Source organism: Cupressus sempervirens, chromosome 10, assembly GCF_028749045.1.
Source record: "Cupressus sempervirens isolate cs-2001-9-10 chromosome 10, ASM2874904v1, whole genome shotgun sequence".
Lineage (NCBI taxonomy): Eukaryota > Viridiplantae > Streptophyta > Pinopsida > Cupressales > Cupressaceae > Cupressus > Cupressus sempervirens.
The window spans coordinates 276,330,530-276,347,162 of NC_143127.1; positions in this window are offsets into that span (position 1 = coordinate 276,330,530).

A 16,633-nucleotide genomic window follows, 5' to 3' on the forward strand; every position below is an offset into this window, starting at 1 on the left:
TGTTGTAGCCAACTCGTGGCTCAACATATATTTAATGTAAGGGATTTAATTTAATTTGTAATGAATTGAGCCAAATTGTGGCTTAGTTGGGTATATGTAGGGGTTTTTTTGGAGTCATTAGGCATTATCATCCATCTTGGACAAGAGGATGAAGGGTAGATGCAAAATTTGAAGAGGTAGAAGCTTTGGCTTAAGAGCCAGAGAATAGCTTGGTGGACCTGAGGGTAAAAGTATGGATCCTTCTTGGTGTTCTTATTTAGTTGTGGATTTGGACTAGTTGGGATTAGATTTATAAGTTGGGTCTTGTAGAATTGTTATTGCAATTACTATTGTATTTGGCCCTAACCTGTAAGGCCTTACAATTGGGCATATTGCATATAATCAATTTTTTTATGAATAAAGAGTTGATTTGGTATCAAATCTTGCATTTTTGTTTTATTTCTATTGTGTGATTATTTTATGGGGGCTAGGACATCTCCTTTGGGGATTCTCCTACCTTGCACTACATTAGATAATTTTTGGGCTAAAATAAGGGCACTTTTACAAAGGGACCCTATCATATACTCATCATGTGCAATTGAAACTTTGGAAAGTGCTTTATTATGTTCCCAATTAGAGGAATATCAAACCAATTTGAACCTACAAGCTTTCTAGAGCCAAAAGCCCCCAAATCTCTCCAAAAACACTCACCAAATCAAGGGATTTCTCAATCTCACCCTTCTTAGCAGAATATCAACCAACCAATGATGAATTCACCTTCCCCTTGACATATGGGAACATACCCAATCATAAAACATATCCCTCTAATGGCTAGAATTTCTATTGTAATACCCTTGCAACAAATTATTGTTCAAACACCTCTCCTTATGGTTATCACCAAAAAACTTATCACTTTCCTATAATTTTAAGTTATCATCATATAATACATGTTGAATCATGGTAATTCCATGGAAATTAGATCAAAACATCCATGGAATGATCATTATCCTATGTGAAAACTCAAACTGGTAAGAAAATGGAAAAAGTCCTCACACTATTATCCACCCCAATATGGACTTAAAGCATGCACAAACATTATTATAGAGGTTATTTGATATCCTAAAACCATTAGGAATTATAGAGAATATAAATCAAGAAACTATCCATGATGAATTTGCAAAACATTTAACTTTCTATTGCATTTCAATGTACATGTTTGTACAAATGTTGATCCATCATACAACCATTCATGGCCCTATGCCTTGACCAAGCTATATAGGGTGTCTCTCAACTATAGAAACTAATCCAAGTTAGCTGGAATAAATTACTAACTTGTTTAAGGCCTTAAGTCCACTTTCCTTCCAAAATCTAACCAACCATTCAAATTCAAAAATTTGAGTTTCTAACATTTATTTCATTGATTTATATGACTTCTCACTTATCAAAATTTCATTAAATTTCCTCCTATGATAGAATTATCCTATCTAGGACCCGTCTAACCATCTAGATCCCAATGAGGAAATATTGGCCCCCCTTACAAATACTTTTGTCATAAGGCCCTTATAATGACCTTTAGGACTTTGGATTTCCATGTTAAATTGCTCATTACAAATGGCCATTATTGGCCTTAGAATTTACCTATTGACCTTCATAAATTTCCTAGAGTTCTCTTTCATGCTTTGTGTCTTCATGTGGCCTTTGCATACTTTATATGCTCATGCACTATGCACCCCACCTACAAAAAAACTCTTTCCCTGAGAGGCAAGGGGTTTTGAGTTCATTTCACCTATCCTTCTTGATGGAATCCTACAACTTGGCCCTTTCCTATTAGGCACATGTAGTAACAATAAATCTTGATTCAATCTCCTTGAACTTGTATACACACTATTAACAACATAAAAGCACCATGCATTATCAATACCACTATTTGATTGTAGTTTGAAATAATCAACACTATCTTGTTGAAACTCCTCTTCCTTTAACATCTTAGGATCCAAATGATCCTTGATATTGCCTATCATAGACAAATCTCTTTCATCCTTCATTAGTTAAACAATTATACACCAGAATGTGTCCACAAACACTCTATTCTCAGTCCCCATTTGATGCCCTATCGTCACCCTATTTTCCCTATCTTCTATAACAGATCCTTGAATTTCATGGTCAGATTTCACTTCCAACAATGATGTCTTGGTATTAAAACTTCATTCCATGGGCCTAATCCTTGTTTTCTCCTATTATTTGATATATTAATTTCTCCCAAAATAAATGATTCTTTATTTAACTAAACCATCATCATACAAAGGTTTCAAAACATGCTTCTTATCATCTTTATGAGCTAGGTAAGGGTTCTTAAATCCATCATGTATTTTCCTCCTCTCTAAATTTCATGGACTTCCTAAAATTATATTACAACATGTCATAGGAAACACACTATGTAGTACTCTATCTATGTACTCACCAAGTGAAACAATCACATAAGCTTTCTCTCTAACCAAGGTTTTTTGTTCATTACTCACCCAAGATGCTCTATAAGGCTTAGGGTGTTGAAGCTTCCTCAAGTGCAACTTCTCAAAAATCTCACATTAAACAAGGTTATCAAATGATATCATGCTATAAATATTATCTTAGTTTAGGCAATTAGTTCTAAATATTGAGACCTTTGGTCTTCTTGACTACAACATTGATCCATTTCTTACCATAAGGAAACCACCTTTACTATAGGGCTCGACATCAATTCCCTTGCCCTTCTCAACACCTTCTCAACCATTTTCCTTGGCTACTCCTTGAGTCAAGGTAACCCTCTTATCATACTTCCTTGTGTCTTTCTTAGGGCATTTGTAGAAAGGATTCATTTCCTCTCCATAATTATATCATCTTCCACTAAAGTTATTGGCTCCTCTACTAGCACCAAGCCTACTACCTGTTGAAAATAATTGGTTAATTGTGTATTGTCTTTCATGTTACACAAAATTTCATATCTTTACTAGTCAATGTATGTTGAGATCACTCAGGTAATGAAGATAGTTTCCTATTTTTGCCGAGCATTCCAGTGTTTGCCAAGTTCAGAAGACAGTTTCTACTGAGTTCACTCGAGCATTGAAGAAAATTTCATAGAAGTTGAATGTTAACCAAGATCACTCAGTTAATAAATGAAAGTTGGATGGAACTAGTGTTAACTGAGCTCATTCAGTTACCAAAGGAAGTTTGTGAAGATGCAGTGTTATCCGAGTTCACTTGGTTAACATATGAAAATCTTTTCTGAGTTAGTGTCTATAGAGTTGGGTTGACTAACAAAGGATTTTCTTGTTTTGGCATATTAAGTTTAATGATTTTTTTTTTTTGGTTCTAGTCGACCAAGGAGATGAATATTAATTATTCTAAGTTGTATTCAAGTTGACTTGACAATGCATGAGGTATAAATATAAGGTTAATTTGAGGATTGAAAGTGTGAGTGTATGGATAAATATAAGATTCTTAGAGGAAGGGAATTCTAAGGATAAGTAGAATATTCTTGAGGAGCTACAAAGATACATTCAATCAAGAAGGATCAAGTATTTGAGCTAGAATTGAGATCTAAAATCAACATTTAGTTGCATTAGAAATTAGGTCATCTCATTGTTACTCTCTAACCATTGTAACAATGATGTAAATCTCTTAATAGAGTTGGCTTAATAGCTAGTTGTAAATCCTCTAACAAGGTCACACCTAATAGTGTATTTTGTAACCTTATCAAGGTTGGCTCCTAACAAGGCTCACTTCAAAGAAGTGAAAAATAGTAACTAGTTGCAATTGGTGGTTTTTCCCAAATTAGGTTTCTACATTAAATATTGGTGTCACTTGTGTTCATTTTATTTATTTTATGTGTATGCAATTAAGTTGATTAAGGTTAATTATAGATAATATCCTAAGATTTGCATGTTAAGCATTTTCTAAGTTATAGTCATTATTTTAGTGATTCGGGGGATATTTTCACCAAAAATTGAAGTATCTCCAAAACTCCAACAATCAACATCATTTTAAAGTCTTCAAAATTTTGCACCCAACGCAATTCGAACAGGCAAAAAAGGAGTTCATACATAAAAGTTATAGCTAGTCAAAGTTTGGTCAAACCAGGTATAGAGGTTGTCAAAAGGTGAAAAATAATCATCTCAAAAGTGGTCAACAATGGGTTTCAAATTGAAGATCTCGTCAAGAGCTTTCTAGCGGCGTTCATTTCATCAAAAATGGAGTTTGTATGCAAAAGATATGTTCGATTGAAGTTTGAGGTGGAAAAATAATAATAATAATAATTAAAATTTTAAAAAAAAAAAAAAAACACAAAAAAAAAAAAAAAAAATTTGGGAGTGGCGCCGGGTTTTGAACCCATGACCACTGGCCCCTAGAATCTGGCCAGTGGCTGTTACACCACCGACATATGTCACCAATGTTTATTTTATAGTTTTAAATGCCGCTGAATTGGGCTAAAAGACAAAGGCCGGTTTGGTGGTTGGAACCACCGACCTCCCTCTTTTACATGCATTTTCAAAATCTCCTTTTCCATTGCACCACGTGAGTGGCTTGTGATATTATTTGCGCAGATTTTATTTAAAGTGTATCAAAGCCCGATTCCCTCTTGTCTAAGTAAAGGCAATTAGTAAATAAGGAAAAAATTATAAAATGGAAATGAGTCCCATTCCGAGGAGGGACTGTTGTAAGGGTCTAAATATACTTTTCCCTATTATTAGACATTGATTGGTATAAAAAGAGGGGTTAGGGTCCTTTTGAAGGCATGGAAATTAAGGGAGAAATTATGCAAATGTTGAGAGAGAGTTGTCTATGTGGAGACTTAGTGATTTTTCCTGCACATAGAGGAATTTTGTTGCATGTGCTTGAAGGGAATTGTCACAAATTACTTGTATTGATTTATTGGAGTTAATCGGATCGGTCCCCCTATTGGAGCTGGACCCGGAGACGTAGTCCTTCCGGATGAACTCTGAAATCAAATGTGTTGTGTCTCTATCTCTCTTTCTATCATCTCATTATGTGTTTTCTTATTTGCAATTACGTTAATTTTTCTTTATTAAAGCTTCAAAATTAACTTTATGTCATTGGTTAATATTATCTATCATAGAAAGTGCACATGTGAGGATTGATGAGTTTGCAAAAAAGAGTGAAGAAGAAAGCAACGAAGAACTTGAGGATTATAGAAATTTTATTTACTTTCAACTTGATACATTGCCAAATATAATTGGAAGTCAATAGACTTCACCTCCAAGTCCTCAAAATCTCCAAAAGCACCTATGTTGCATCTACTACAACCTGAGTCACAATCTAAAGGACTCGAGTCACAATCAGAGGCTATTGAGTTTTAGCCAGAGAAAATTGAGTCTAAAGGACCCAAGTCACAGACAGTGGGACCAAAGCATGATGCAAAATATCACAATAAGGCAAGTGGAACAAGTTATAACTCCAAAGTACCTATGTTAGCAAGGTATGTTAGAAAGCACCATGCACCTAATCAGATCATTGGAGATAAGTCACATGGAACAATGACATGAAATAAACTGAAAGGTACATGGTTGCTTATTGAATTTGATACTAGATCAATTAAAGGTGCTTTGGATAATAAAAGTTGGTTTGACTTGAAATGAATGAAGAGATAGAAAAAATAGAAAGGAATAAGACCTGGACTCTTATTCCTAGACCCAAGGATAAGAATGTAATTGGCACAAAGTAGGTTTTTAGAAATAAGCTAAATAAAGATGGAGAAGTTTTAGGAAACAAAGCAAGGTTAGTATGCAAAGGTTATTCTCAAGAATAAGGTATTGATTATGGTGAAATTTTTTCTCTTGTTGCAAGATTAGAAGGTGTTAGGACTCTACTTGCTTGTGTTGCATATAAAGGGTTTAGAGTTTATCAAATGGATGTGAAATTTGCATTCATGAATGCAATTCTTGAAGAGGAAGTTTACATAGAAAAACTTGAAGGTTTTGTAGATCCAAACAAAAAGGATATGATTTGTAAACTGCATAAAGAATTGTATGGTCTCAAGTAAGCTCCCAGAGCTTGGTATGAAAGACTTCATAACTATTTGATGAAGATTTGTTTTCAAAGGACAAATGATAACAACACCTATACATCAAAGAAGGACCAGACAAGAAGATTATGTTGGCATAAATCTTTGTAGATGACACATTTTTTACTAATAATGATGATTTATGCAAAGCTTTTTTAGAAGAAATGAGTAAGGAATTTGAGATGTCCATGTTTGGAGAGATAAAATTCTTTATTGAATTGCAGATTCAATAGAAGAAAGATGGTATCTACATTAATCAATATAAGTATATCAAGCAGATACTATAGAAATTTTGAATGGAGGATACAAGACTAGTTGGAACACCTATCTACTGGACATAAGCTTTCCAATAATGATGATTCCAAGGAAGTAGATCAAACTACATATAAACCAATGATTAGTAAACTGCAATATGTAGTGCATGCAAGGCTTGATATTTCATTAGTAGTTGGTATGTTGGCAAGATTCTCAGGAAATCCTAAAGAAAATCATATGATGACAATCAAAAGAATCATGAGGTATTTAAAGGGTACTAAGGACTATGGATTATGGTACAAGAAAGGAGGCAATTTATATTTGAAAGCCTTCACTGATGTTGATTGGGTAGGAAGTGTTGATGAAAGGAAGAGCACCAGTGGTGGAGCATTCTTTTTTGGTAAAAGACCAGTGTCTTGGACAAGTAAGAAGCATAACTACATTTCTTAGTCTACAACAGAGGCATAATATGTTGCAGTTGTAGTTAATTACTCCAATATCATTTGGTTCAAGAAACTGTTGTTAGGTATGAAGGTAGAGATCAAGGATCTAGTGGTTATCTTATGTGATAAGACAAGTAAAATTAATATATCAGAGAATCCTGTGATGCATACCAAGACCAAGAACATTGCAATAAAATATCATTTTTTGAGAGAATTGGTACAAGATAAAGAGGTGGGATTAGAATATGTGAATACTAAAGAGAAAATTGCACATATATTCACTAATCCTTTAACTAAGGATGCATTTATGTATATAAGAGGTAAGTTAATGGTTACTCCCCTATCTAAAGATCACTAAATAAACTTTAGTGAAGCATCAACTAGTACATGTTGTAGATAAGTCAAGTTGATGTAGCAATGAAAGGGAAAATTGCATATGAATCAGTACATGAGGTACATTGATATTCTCAAAATATTGTCTTTGGTATAAGATTTCAAAGACAGAGAGTTTGTTGTGTCGTATCACAAAAATCTCTTAAGAGGGAGAGTATACTTATCACAATTTTTTTTTAAGATGAACTTGGTATGATATCAAAGAGGCAGAGTTTGCTATCAGAAGAAGATGTTTAAGCCAAATTTTGCTGACAGAGGGAGAAATTGAAGTTAGATGGATTTTACACTAATAGAGGGAGTTATCATGGATAAGAATTTGAATGAAACTAAGGATATTATCCTTACTTTATTTTTTCTCTAAAATTTCATTCTATTATGACATGTTGTGTTGCCATCAATGCCAAAGAGGGAGATTGTTGAAAACAATAGGTTAATTGTGTATCGTCTTTGATGTTACACAAAATTTCATATCTTTACTAGTAATTGTATGCTAAGATCAGTCGAGTAATGAAGACATTTTTTTGTGTCTATCAAGAATTCTAGTGCTTTCCAAATTCAGAAGATAGTGTCTACCAAGTTCACTCAGGCGTCGAAGAAAAGTTCATAGAAGTTGAGTTTTAACTGAGATCACTTGGTTAATGAAGGAAAGTTGGATGGAATGAGTGTTAACCAAGCTCATTCAATTACCAAATGAATTTTTTGAAGATGCAGTGTTAACCGAGTTCACCTGGTTAACATAGGAAAATCATTTTTGAGTTAGTGTGTACCGAGAAGGGTTAGCTAGTGAAGGATTTTATTATTTTGGCATATTGAGTTTAATGGATTTATTTTTTGGTTCTAGCCAACTAAGGAGATGAATATTAATAATTCTAAGTTGTATTCAAGATGACTTGACAATGCATAAGGTATAAATATAAGGTCAAGTTGAGGATTGAATGTGTGAGTGTATGAAAGAATAGAAGATGCTTAGAGGAAGCAAATTAGAAGGATAAGAATAATATACTTGAGGAGCTACAAAGATTCATTTGATTAGGAAGGATCAAGTATTAGATCCATAATTGAGATCTAAAATCAATAGTTTAGCTGCATTAGCAATCAAGTCATCTCATTGTTACTCTCTAACCATTGTAGCAGTGATCTAAATCTCTTAATAGAGTTGGCTTAACAACTATTTTTAAATCCTCTAACAAAGTGGCATTTCTAGATTAAAGTGTCTAAAGACCTCTAACAAGGTCACTCCTAATAGGGTGATTAAATCCTCTAATAGGGTCACACCTAACAGTGTCTTTTTTAACCTTTAATAGGGTTGGCTTCTAACAGGGCTCACTTAAAAAAAGTGAAAGATAGTAACTAGCTTCAATTGGTAGTTTTTCCCAAATTGGGTTTCCACGTTAAATCATGGTGTCACTTTTGTTCACGCTATTTCTTTTATGTGCATGCAACTAAGTTAATTAAGGTTAATCATAGATAATATCCTAAAACTTTTATGTTAAGAATTTTCCTTTAGTGGTTACCAAGTTATAACATATTATTAGTATTAACTAAGTGCTTGTGTGTTTACTGAGCTACAATATTTTTCATTAGAGTTTATGTTTTGTATTGGCATCTAAGAGATCTGGAATTTATTTTAGTGGTATCTAATTCACTCCTTCCCTCTCAGCTACTCCTCATATATTTCCAACACTACCACCTCTATGTCCACTTCATGATCCAATCATAGGCTCTTTTCCCTTGTAAAGGTTATTCTAACCCTAGCCTTCAATACCCTTACCACATCTACCTCTGCTTGAGTGGCTTCTTCCTCCTCATTGCTCTTCCTCAAATTTTCTTTAGCCCTAGTGGCCCACTTGTAACACTCAATAGTGTTACACTCCTCAATAGTGTTAGGGGTATTCAAGCTTATCTCATCTTGATTATTGAATCCCAACCCACTCATATACCTTGATACCTTATCTTCTTCCTTCATTGTGAAAAACTTTGATAGCCAACTTCTAGAATTCCTTGATGTACTTTTGGATATCCATGTGCTTTTGTCTCAAGTTTTATATAGTTGAACCTTATAGTCTCTTAGAAGTGTAATAATTTTCCTTCGGGAAAAATTCACCCAAGATCAAGAAGCACAATAACTAGCACAAAAGACCAACAGAGTACGATCAAAATAACAATATGATATTCAATACATTGTATATTACACTAGAGGTGTCTATATATAAAGACCTCTATGATGCATCTAGAATGCCTAGGAGTTAGCAACATGATAAGTCTTACAACCAGGCACATGTCCACTAGATGTGGGTTATCCTCCATTAAGCATAGGGGTTAGTGTGATGATGAAGAGATAAGCCTACAAATGTGTAGCATGCACAATTATGTTGTAGATACCATGTGCTAAATTAGAGTTGCTTACTCCAGTGTTGTCAACATGACAAATCATATGAGTGTGCATACTCTAAGGTGTCTAAACTAATAAATAATAAAATAATACATTTAACCTAAGTAAACTTAAATAAAGCATAAATAATAATTATTTACACTAACACCCCCCCCTTAAGTGCAACTTAGGGGAATGCACTTAAGCTCAAAAAAGCTATAATGAAATGCATAATGGGTCCTGGCTACTAGGCCATGTTAGGTACCCAAGTACAATGCAATGCTGAAATGCATGAAATCTCTCTAAAAATAGAGAAAGAGGGAAAACCTCATGAGAAAAACCCTCCCACAAAAAGAGAAATATGTACAATAGAAGAGAAGGATCATGTGACCCCCCTGGTGAAAAATCCCTCACCCCCAAGAAATCTCACAAATGAATATACTTGACCTCCATCAAGGGCTTGGTGAAGATGTCGTCTACTTGCTGCTTAGTAGGACAATATTGCAGTATGATGATCTGCTCATGGATCAGCTTTTGAATGTAGTGCATATGAAACTTAATATGTTTTTTCCACTGATGTTGAACTAGATGTTTCAAGATCTCAATAGCACTCTGGTTATCACAATGGATGACAATGGGTCTACGTAGATCAAATCCAAACTCCTTCAGAATCTATTATAGCCAAATAGCCTCTATCACTGCATTCAGAACTCCTCAATGCTTAGCCTCATTTGAAGAAAGAGCAATGGTGTTTTGCTTTCTACTTTGCCAACAAATAGGGTCAAAACCAAGATGAAACACATATCCTAAAGTAGACTTGCAAGAATCAAGGCCCCCTGCATACTCTAAGTCTATATATCCTACTAACTGATGTCCAATACCAGTTGCATAGTGTAACCCATGTGTATGTGTACCTTGGATGTAATGTAGGATGTGTTTGGATGCCTTCCAATGAAGTTCATGTGGCTCTTGCATGAAGCGAGAAACCATGCCAACTGCAAATGAGATGCCAGGGCATGTATGTGTCAAGTAGATGAGGCTTCCCACCAACTGTCTATACAAAGTTGCATCAACAAGTGGAGAGAAATATTTTGTCTCTAACTTAACACCTAAAAGGAATGGGGTGGATGTAGCCTTATAGTCACTCATGTGAAATTGAGCTAGAAGATCAAGAGCATACCTGGACTGTTATAGTTTTATCCTTGATGAAGAATGATGTATCTCTATACCAAGGAAGTAGTGTAGTAGTCCCAAGACTGTCATCCAAAACCTATCCTATAAAGTAGCCTTAACATTATTGATGATGGATGCAGTACTTCCTATAATGATCAAGTCATCCACATAAAGTACAATAAGAAAATGTGAATCATCCCTCTAAAGAATGTAGACATTTGAATCTGAATGACATTTGGTGAAGCCTTTGGAGAGAAGGAATGAAGCCATCTTGATGTACCAAGCTCTTGGTGCTTGTTTAAGTCCATAGATAGACTTCTTTAATTTGAAAACCAAGGTAGCATTCTATATGAATCCGTGTGGCTGCTCCATATATATCTCCTCATATAGATCACCATTTTAAAAAGTGCTCTTCACATCCATTTGATGAACAACCCATCTCTGAGTTGTTGCTATAACTATGGTCAAATGAATGGAATTCATCTTTTCCATTGGTGCAAAGGTCTTAGTGTAATCAATGCTTGGTACTTGAGAGAAACCTTTTGCAACAAGGTGAGCCTTATGTTTATCAACACTTCCATCTGCTATGAATTTGGTCCAATAGATCCACTCACATAAAACCAATTTTCTTCCCTTAGGAAGAGAGACTAACTCCCATGTTTCATTTCTCATAAGAGAGTTATACTCTTCCTCCATTGCCTTATCCCATTCTAGAATACCTAATGCTTCTTTGAATGATTGTGGATCTTAATCAACTATAATATAAGCATGTGGGAGTGAATTTTGATGTGATCTTGTCCTCCTTGTATTAGAAGGATTCCCTACCAATGTTCCTGCCGCATGCAATGTCTACTTAGCCCATCTAGGTCTAGTGGAAGAAGATGTAGTGGGAGTATCCTCAATCTCAACTAGCTGATGCCATTGTTTTGGTTGGGGACTTGCATCTTCTAAGTCATTGTTGTCACTATCACTCCCATCAATGAAGGAGGAAGAAGGAGGAGTTGAAGATGAAAAACTTGGACAACTTTCTTCAAAATGTACACTCCTCTCATAGAATATATCATGTGTCTCTAGATCCATTAACTTGTAGGCTTTATGTGAGTCTGCATATTCAATAAAGATACAAGATTTTATTTGAGCTTCTAATGCCTTGCATTTTTATGGAGGTATTCTTTCCCATGTGGGACAACCAAATACTCCAAAGTGCTTGACTATAGGTTTCCTACCTGTCCATGCTTCAAAAGGAGTTACACCATCCAAAGCCTTGTGAGGACTCTTATTTTGAATATAGTTAGCACAATTTCATTGCTTCCACCCAAAAGACTTGATCAAGAGACTTGTTTAATAGCACACAAGTGGTTATTTCTTTGAGAGTTCTATTTTTCCTTTCAGAAACACCATTCTATTGTGGCATATATGGTAGTGAATGTTGAAGTTCAATACCCTCTTGAGTGCAAAAGTCTATAGTCTTGTGTTCACATACTCACCCCCCCCCCCCCCCGCCATTATTTGTTCATAGAACTTTGATGAATTTCCAAGACTACTTTTCCACTTGAGCTTTGAAGTTGAGAATTTTTTCATACACTTCACTCTTGTGAGCCATGAAGAAAACCCAAATAAAGGAGAGTAGTCATCTATGAAGGTGACTGCATAGTGACACTTGCTAAATGATGACACTAGAAATGGTCCTACCACATCACTATGAATTAATTCAAGAACACATTGTGATCTCCAAGACTTCCCCTTTTCATACAGCTTTTTTGGACATTTTCCAAGTGAGCAACCTAAAAAAACACCTTATGAAAACTAAATTTGAGGTAGACCATCAACCATATTCTTGCTGCTAAGCTATTCAAGATATCTGTAGTTGAGATGTCCAAATCTGTCATGCTACAGTTTACTTTCTGCATTTGAATGTAATAAAAAGGCTTGTACATTTGATGTAGGCACAAAGGAGGAGAAAATGTAAAGCCTCAAATCATGATTTTCTTCTCCTATTGCAATCATAGAGTCCTCCTTAATGCTTTTCACTAACACTAAATCTGGAAGAAATTCCATTTTATTTCCACCTCCATAGTGAGTCATTTGGTAGACTGAAAGAAGATTAGAGGTAAGGTTAGGAATATGTAGAACATCCTTGAATGTTCCATTGTTCATCTCAACTTCTCCTTTACCTTCAACTTCCACCTTAGTATCATCACCTACAAAGATGTGTGGTACCTCAAAATGTGTCATGGAAGAAAAATATCACTTTGATGCACCCATATGATGTGTGGCACCTAAATCAATGATCCATTCTCCTCGAAAAACAATGTTTGTGAGTAAAGCATGCCCTTTACCCTTGAAATCCAAGGATGAATTTCCTTTCTCCTTATAAGCATTAGGTAGTGGAACATTGTGTTTCTTTATGATGTTCTTCAACTCATCAATTTGTTTGTGGTAACACTCATGTTTGCCATGACCCAACATCTTGGGCACACTTTTTCTTCTCCTTATTAGTGTCCCCATTCTTGTTTGTATTTGAGGATGACTGCCTTGTTGATTTTATGGTGGTGTTGTCTTTTCTATATCCTCTTGTTTGTTGTTCTTCCACTTCTTCTTGTTGCCCTTTCTTTTGTTTGAAGTTTGAGTAGCTAAATTTTGAGAACCCTCATTATTAACCACCAATGCCTTAGACTTGGATGACTTGAGAATCCACATTTATTGCAACTTCTTTTCTTCATCATCCAATAGTTGAGCATAAGCATCAAAAGTGAGTTTCTGAAAGGCAACCCCTAATGTAGTCTTTGTGGTGTTGTAAGAAGAAACAAATGTGGAGTACTCAGATGGTAGCTTATTATGAATGAGATAGATTAACCTGTCATCTTTAATAAACTAACACGATCATCAAGCTTCATTCTGAATTCATTCACCTTAATGATGAAATCCTGTATAGAATCAAATGTCTTAGGATCTAGGGAGACAAGATGATCTTCAATTTTGTAAACATTCTCTTCACTTTCTTCATCATATAGGTTTTTGAGGGCATCGCAAGCATCCTTGGATGTCTTATACTTCTTGATTTGATAGAAGATTTTGTCTTCAACTCCCAATATAATATCACCTAGGGCTTTCTTATCTATCATTTCCCAAGCAATAATATCACTTTTAGATACTTGATCACCTATTGGTTTAGGAAGAGTACGATCAACATATCGAGAAACTTCATTATTAATTGACACCACATTTTAATAGAGCATGTAGCATAGTTATGTAGTGTTAATTTTGGAAACTTAAGATTTCCCATGATGCGAGAAATGAAAGATAATAGAAGAGAAAGAGGAACACAACACCAAGAGACACCCCCCTTTTTCACTCAATCAAGAAACCGCCCCAAATGAAAGATTTTGGCACTTTATACTTAGTGTGATTATTATAACCACTTGCCAATTCTGGCCTTAGTGGACTTTTGATTTTCTACTTACAACCTCTTTATGGAGTACAAATCTAGAACTTTACAATGTACAACAATTTTGAAGCAATGCAAAGCAAAGAGGGGACCTATTTTTGAAAGTGATATTTTTGTCCACACAAGCCTATAATCTAATTATAGATCTAGAAATTAGACAAAGAATAATGCACTTTCAAAAAAAATAGAACCTGATTTGGAATCCAGATGAGCCCGTATGGAGCAATTGAAGTTACAAAAAGTAGGATTGGATAGGTACAGTCACCAAAAATTGAAATTTATGACAAATTCATGCACCAAAACTAGAAAATAACTACACCACTATTTTTTTAAGGAAATTTTAGCCAAAATCAAAAGAAATTGCACTTGATTTAGAGCCCGGATGACTGAGATATGGCCTCCCAAAGTCAGACTGTCAAATCAAAAATGAATTTGGAGAAGGGTTTGATTAGCAAAACATGAGGTTAAATTTGATGTCCAAATGACTGTCGTAGTATTTCAAATTTTCTAGTGGATGACAGTCATACGATCATCAATTTTAACATAGAAAAATGATGACATCAACAAAATTTGGGTCCCCTGGGTGACATCACTACTGACATCAACACTATATGGACTATACAGATGCCTTCTAAGTTAGATTGTATGGATCGATGATTGTGCATGTATAGACTTGGTGACATGGTTGGTCAATATCTATTGACATGTCAAACTATGGATAGGACATGTGGCAAAAGTCTATTGGGCCACATGTTTGCCTATGTGTTAGCGGTGAGGTGGGTTTGCAGGTGTAGACATGGTAGGAGTTGTAGGTCGTTGTTGCATGGAGGTCTCTATAAGTGGCATGTGGATTGACAAGCTTATGTAGGGACACCACGTGTCTGCACCGGCAATGCAACAATGGGGACTTGTAGCTACCGGGATGATGATCAGATGTGTCAGTGCCAGTGGTATTGAATACTGCTAGTAAAGAAATCTGTAGTCCCACATGCAGTGGGACTACACACTGTGAGTTGTTTAAAAAAAAGAGGTCTGCAAGTTTTAAACAAAGTCACCTATGAGTTTGGTTCGCTAGGTATTGGTATGGCCACCACCAAGAATATGGTGTCGCTTGCCAAGAATATGTATGATGCATGCCTGCGATAGGAAATGTGCTAGAATTTTGTAAGGAATATTCACTAAATAAAATGGAATATTTTGTGGAGGCCAGGGTTTCACTGCCTGGTTTCTACAAAAGAAATTTCTTTGCAGGCCCTACTGGCCAAATTTTTTTTTTTCAAAAAATATAGAAATTAAAAAATAATTGTAGAGAAAAACTAAATATAGATCTGAAAAAAATAAATGCACAGATCTAATAGATCATACTGAATTTGTAAATCGGGGCCTTTGGGTGCCGATTTGCAAAAAAAATTTCCTCAAAATCAACTTTGGCCTAGCATTAGCAAATTTATAGTTGATTTCATCAAATTGATGCTCCAGACACAATGGTGAGGTCCGCTTTGGCTCTAGATGCTCCTAATTTCTATGGATTCTTTAGATCTAAGTCAAAGTGTCCTTAGAGAGGTGAAGCAAGATCAGTCTCCAATTGCTATGAAATTTCACTCCTATGGCTCTGATACCATGTAAGAATCTGGTAGAGCTTTGAAACCATGTAAGAAGTTGCGTTAGGAAAAAATTCACCCAAGACCAAGAAGCACAATATCTAGCACAAAAGACCAACATAGTATGATTAGAATAACAATATGATATTCAATATATTGTCTAGTACACTAGAGGTGCTTGTATATAAAGGCATCTATGATGCATCTAGAATACCTAGGAGTTAGCAACATGATAAGTCTTACAACCAAGCACATGTCCATTAGGTGTGGGTTATCCTCCATTAAGCATAGGGGTTAGTTTGATGATGAGAGGATAAGCCTACAAAGGTGTAGCATGTACAATTATGTTGTAGAAACCATGTGCTAAAATAATAGTGCGAACAATTGTGTTGTGACGACTCAGTTGTTTATGCAAACTCCAATGTTGTAGGCACCATGTGCTAAATTAGAGTTGCTTACTCCAGTGTTATCAGCACGACAACTCATATGAGTGTGCATGCTCTGATGTGTCTAACCTAATAAATAATAAAATAATGCATTTAACCTAAGTAAACTTAAGTAAAGCATACATAATAATTATTTACACTACTAGGAAGGAACTTTTACCTCATCCTAATCATCATTCTCTACCATGATGTGATATTTGACAACTTTTTCTTCCATCTTTCTCCTAACAAATAGTCCCACAAAAGTAAGGCATGCCCCTTCAACTTCAATTTTTCAAACTTCATCTTGTGCTCCTCCTTTACATCTTCACAGTCATTTTTTTATATATTTCATTAAACCAATCAACATGTTCTTTTTCATTCATTTTCCCATTATACATGGGGATATTTGAATTTCCTTTATGGTCATCTACTTTAATAACTCTAACCAACTTGGCCATCCTTACATCATCTCAGTCTAAATCTT